Source organism: Lontra canadensis, unplaced genomic scaffold, assembly GCF_010015895.1.
Source record: "Lontra canadensis isolate GAN:19392208 unplaced genomic scaffold, GSC_riverotter_1.0 scaffold84, whole genome shotgun sequence".
NCBI classification, from domain to species: Eukaryota; Metazoa; Chordata; class Mammalia; order Carnivora; family Mustelidae; genus Lontra; species Lontra canadensis.
The window spans coordinates 4,000,028-4,005,898 of record NW_022631078.1 but is presented as its reverse complement, the minus strand read 5'-3'; positions in this window follow the sequence as shown (position 1 = coordinate 4,005,898).

Here is a 5,871-nt window from a genome sequence, read left to right as displayed (position 1 = left end):
TCCCAAAACGATGCATTGCGCCGAGCCTGCCCCATGGGGCCTGCCCTGGGCATTGAAGAGTCAGCCTTTCTCCAGGGGGCTCCTGGGGGGCTCGGTCGGTTAAGCACCTGACTCTTGATCTCAGGTCCTGATCTCAGGGTGGTGAGATCGAGCCCTGCATCAGGCTCTGTGCTGAGTGTGTGGAACCTGCTTACGATTCTCTCCCTCTGCCTCTGCCACTCCCCCCACCTCTCTGTCTGTCTCTTAAAAAAAAAAAAAAAAAAAAAGTCAGCCTTTCTTCAAACCCTCCGACCAGTGGCTTAGCCAGTGAGGTGAGAGGGCTGTGCGCACGGAGCGACCTCACACGGTTGCAGAGTTCAGAGAGCCCCTGCCGTCCAGCCGAGTCTCCTCTCCTCCCCTGGAACACCTGTCGGAAGGGCATTGAGAAATTAGTGCGCTGGGTAGCAAGACCAGGCGACCGATCTAGTGGCTGTTATAACTCTGAAGTAGTGAGGGCCACGGATGCCAGGCCCCAGGCGCTGCTAAGACTCCCCCGGAAGGCTCTCTACCTTCATAATGGATGGCAGCGCTGCATTTCAGTTATGTTGTTTGAAGTAAGGAGGCGATTTCCCCCCAACCTCTTTCATGCCTTCCTCAGTCTTCTCCACGGATCTCTCAGGATTCGGCGGTGCCAGGTGAAGAAGCCCCGTGTGGCGCCCGTTTTCCTATTGGGATGTGTCACCCGAGGCTCAGAGAGGTAAAGGGATTTGCTCGAAACCACAAAGCACGGAGCCCGGATGGGGACCCAAGTTGTGTGGCCCCACGGCCCACCTTGGATCTGCTCTCCATTCTGAACTGGAGCTAAGCCTGCTCGCTCAGCCGAGCCGATGGGAAGACCCAGCATGCCGTATGCGCAGAGAACCGGTCCAGGCGGGGTCTCCATCACGTGCCACTCCTGGGTCTGTCGGCACCAGGCAAGAATGGGCTCCAGGAGCTTGCCTCCCAGTGAGCAGCCTCCGGGATGACTCAAGCCTGTTTGGAGGGGAGCCCAGTTCTCTCTCCCGGCTGCAAGGTGGCAAGTTGAATGCTAGGTCCTGGTGGGTGGGCAGGAGCTGTCTGGTCACTGGAGCACCAGGCAGGGAGGAAGAGAGAGGCTTTCCTGGCCTTGACTCAGACCCTCCGGGCAAGCAAGCCCCAGAAGAGGGACAGAAGTCCACCAGTCTCCTGATTCCTTCCGTATGGCAGTGTGCACAAGACGGGGGGTGGGGAGGTGTCTACAGGAAGGCACTGGTATTTGGAAATGGGCTTCCTCCATGCAGAAATAGCTACAAGTAGTCTGTTTTCTTTTGCTTCCTTCCAGGGCTCCCCGAGACATGCCTGGCTCGTCCACAATTACCCCGAGGCCCAGGGGGTCCAGGGGGCTCCTGGGGCTGGGGCCCTCCCCTGTCAGCCTGTGGGCACTGGGGGAGACAGATGGAGACATGTTGTCTGATGGGACCCTTGTAGTTCCCACGCAGCGATGGGGCACAGGTGCTGAAAAGGGAAGAGTGGAGTCCTGGGGACTATGGGAAGACAAAGGAGCTTTCCCTCCGTGAGGTTCAATTTTCCTGGCTGTAAAATGGGATCATAACGCTGGCCTATCTTTCAGCGTTACCAAGAGGAGTAAGGGAATGAAAGTACATGAAAGGCATCCCACCGCCGTGGCCTCCCGTTGGTGCTCAGAAGGAGTTGGAAACAGTGGGGAAGTAGGCCACAGAGCCACATTCCCTGGCCTTATGCAGCAGCTCTGCCTCTCACAGGCTGTGTGCCCCAGGAAAAATGACCTTCCAAGGCCCATTCCTGCATCTATAAAACAGAGATAAGAAGCATACCATCGTCCCAGAATTATGGGGATTAAAGGACACGGCTCACTAAAGTGCTCGGTGTATAGGATAGATGTCAGAAATGTTAGCATTTTTTTTTCTTAAGATTTTATTTATTTATTTGACAGACAGAGGTCACAAGTAGGCAGAGAGGCAGGTAGAGAGAGGGGGTGGGGGGGAAGCAGGCTCCCCGCTGAGCAGAGAGCCCGATGCGGGGCTCGATTCCAGGACCCTGGGATCATGACCTGGCTGAAGGCAGAGGCTTCAACCCACTGAGCCACCCAGGCGCCCCATTGTTAGCTAATATTATGTAAAAATAAACTGACTCAAGTGGGAGGGATCTCTCTCTCTCTCTCTCTCTCTCAAATATAAATAAATCTTTGGTTGGTACTTGTGTGGCTCAGTTGGTTAAGCATCAGACTCTTGGTTTGTGCTCAAGGATCATGATCTCTGGGATGTGAGAGCCAGCCCTGCACTGGGCTCCGTGCTCAGGAGAGCTTCTGCTTGAAGATTCTCTCCTGCTGCCCCTCCCCCAGCTTGGGTGCTCACTCTTGCTCTCTCTGTCTAAAATAAAAATACATAGGGCTCCTGGGTGGCTCAGTGGGTTAAGCCGCTGCCTTCGGCTCAGGTCATGATCTCAGGGTCCCGGGATCGAGTCCCGCATCGGGCTCTCTGCTTGGCAGGGAGCCTGCTTCCTCCTCTCTCTCTCTCTGCCTGCCTCTCTGCCTATTTGTGATCTCTCTGTGTCAAATAAATAAATAAAATCTTTAGAAAGTATAAAATAAAATAAAATAAAAATAAACAAATCTTTAAACAGACACTTGGGATACCCAGGATTTGTAAGTGAGCTCTATACCGGTAATGTCACCGAACAGACCCAAACCATGACCTAGACTTTGACAGAGGCAAGGGTAAAGTTCTCCATCTAATTTCAAAACATTACTTCTCTATAAATACTTTCCCATTTCCGTCTCAGAGAAACCACCTCTCCCTGTAATAAGCCCTTGAAACCTTTGGAAGGAAATGTCAAGAGAGAAAAACTAGCTTGTCCTGACCTGTCCCTTAGGGAGCACAGTCCGTGTGTCTGGGTGGGGACGCCAGGAGACAATGCCCAGGCCTTTGTCCCTAAGGCGCTCACTGTCTAGGGGCCTCTGGGTGCAAGTTCAGACAGACCGGCTGAAATTGACCGAGGGGCTGGCTGTCTTCCACGCAGAACCTCACGGAAAATGGCCATTCTGGAGGCGAGATCCAACAACCGTTTCTTGGAATCGTAAATGTCTGAGGGTTGTTGCAATGCTCTTGGCTATCTTGTTTTCTTTACCCACCAGAGCCAAGTTTCTAATGCTACATCTGTGTGAGTATCTTTTGGTAATAAGAACCAAATGTTGTCGGTGGGAATGACTGGAAATTACACTTGAGGATCAGAATGTGGGGTTTTAGATTCCCTCTTGGAAGGCTGCACTGAGAAACAAACACAGAGACGTTTTCCCTATAAATCACCTCGGGATGTTGCAACACTCGGGTCACCTGCCCCCTCCCGTCTCCGGGCATCAGGAAGGCTGGAGTGAAGTGTCTTGGGTGAAGGAGTCCCCCATCTGGAAGGAAATGTCCCAGAGTGCAAACAAAACCTCTGGCCCCCACCTCTTCTCTGAGCTTCTTTTTCTGCTACTAGAAATCCCTACCCGGCTGTCCCACGGGCATCTCGACTCAGCGTGTCCAGAACTGCTCGTCTGTCTGCAAAGCCCACAGGGACGAAAGGCACCACCTTATCCTGGTCCTGGGCAGGAAATCGGGGACTATCCCTCCACCACCCGTGCCACACCCACGTCTATCAAGCTCTGGTCGCCCCTTCTCCATCCGCCTGGCCCCTGTCCTGGTCTGGGGGCCTCCTCCAGGGTCTGGACCACTGCAGTCAGCCTCTGACCAACAGCCTGCTCCCCACCCCTCCAGCCAAGGTGATCTTTGGAAAAATCCAGATCCCACTTGGCTGTGGCTCTTTCCCAGACCTGAGCTGAAATCTGAATCCTTGGGCATCTCCACTTGAATCCTACCTTCTGAGAATGATGTCAGTAAGAACAACTTGAAGTCTTACGTAGGATGTAGTGGGGGTGAGGGGGCTTCCAGGAACAACCCTGAGACCAGGACACCCCGGGTGAGACTATGCCCTTCCTCCCGTTCAGTGTGTCCTACATATTGGAATGGAGGGGCCCGGTGGTGGGAATCAGGCACCTGCTCAGAGCAGGACCCCAGACGTGGAGGTGACTCAGACGCGGTCTCTGCTGGGTGGGGCTTGAAGCATGTGTAGTTCCGAATGATGGAAAGGAACGTTTCTAGAAGGAGGGGCCCGAGACAGGCAGAGCCAGCTTGAAAAGGACCTTGAGCCTGGAGAAGGTCAAAAGATTGGACCAGTGCCCGTGGGCTGCGGAAGCTGGGAGAGTGTTAGCGAGGCAGTAGGTGGTCAGCGCTGGGCGTTGGGCACATAAGGCGACCACAAACTCCCCCACGCCCCCTTTCCAAACATTAGTGACCTTTCCCTTGGGCATCGTGCTTGTAAATAACGAGGGGGGACAGAGACCACCCTGGGCCCCATCTCCTCTCCCCTGGGCCTGGGCCAGCACGTCCATGGAGCAGAGGGGCCCTCCTGTTGCTCCCTCCAGGAGCTCTGATGCAGAACAGATTTCTATCACTCGCTTTGTTTTGCTTCGTTCCTAGAAGGCAGCCAGGGAATAATATTTGCTGCGCGACCCTGAACGCGTGGACCCTCTTTCCCTGAAACAGATCCCCTACCGCTCTGCCCCCCGGAGACCCAGAAGGCAAAGCCAGTAGGAGTTCAGTGCGGATTTCGTCTGCTGGTGGTATCTCCTGTGGGACCGGAGAAGGATTAGTGCTTGTGGAGTCCCTCCCCTGTCCTAGGCCTGGGTCATTCCATGGAATCCTGATGACAACCTTGTGCACTGTCTGCTACGAGCGCGCCCATTTGCGGAGGAGAAACGAAGGCTCTGGGGGGGCTGAGTCGCTGGCCAAGGTCGCACACTTGGCGGTGGAGTCAGGACCTGCCTCCAGGCCGTGTCACCCCACAGAGGGTCATGAACAACACGAGGGTGGCGTTGCCTTTGTGCCCATCTAGCAGAGCACAGTGCATGGAACGTTCTCTCTCTCTGTCCCCTCTCCCTTGGCAAAGTCCCCGGCTGGCCGCCCCCCAGCACCGGTGAGCATCCACAGCTCGGGGACCGGGGTTGCTGCGGGTGCGGAGCCTGGGGCAAAGTGGGGTCACCGCTGGCCCTCAAAGGAGGTTCTCTAGGAAGCGTGTATGGATGCGTCCTTTAATCCCACGCCAACCAGCCTCCCCTACCTGCAGCTCCCATGGCCCCAAGGCCGGCCCTCTCCACCCAGCACCTCTTCTGGATTCGGTCCGGAAGGCCGGGGGACGGCTGTAAACCGGTATCTGCGAGAGGAAGTCCTCCTTCTCCACTCACTCGCTCTAACAGCCCCAGCCACCCTTTCCCAAGGGCTGCCCCCACAGCAGTGCCTGGGAGCGGTCAGCTCTGTGGTCAGCAATTTGTTGAACATCCACGGAAACGTCCCCCCATTTCAGCAAACTCATGATCGACGATGTGTGGTTTTCCTCCGGGAAGGCGGGCGTGGGCTGTGGGCAGAGACGGATCACAGAGCTGACCGGGGTGGGTGGGGGGTGGAGGGCGGCCTCCGCAGGCGCCCACGTCCAGCCACCTTGGCGGGAGCCGCGGCCTCCTCTGCAGGCTGGTGTAATTGGTTCTGCATGGGGCTGCGCTGGTGTGTGTCGAAATCAGGACGAAGGAATTCGGTGGGAATGCTGCTGTCAGAGACGGCGTGGCCGACTCCCCGTGGGCGCCTCCACTCACCTGTTCCCAATTAGGGGCTGGGAGGGGGATGGGGGTGCTCAGGGCCTCCCGGCGGTTTGCGCAGCTCTTTGGCCAAACCTGCCTCTGCGGCCCTTTGTGGAGCTGGGTTCACGGGCTCCTTTCTAACCCGCAGACGGAGAAAAGCCCCG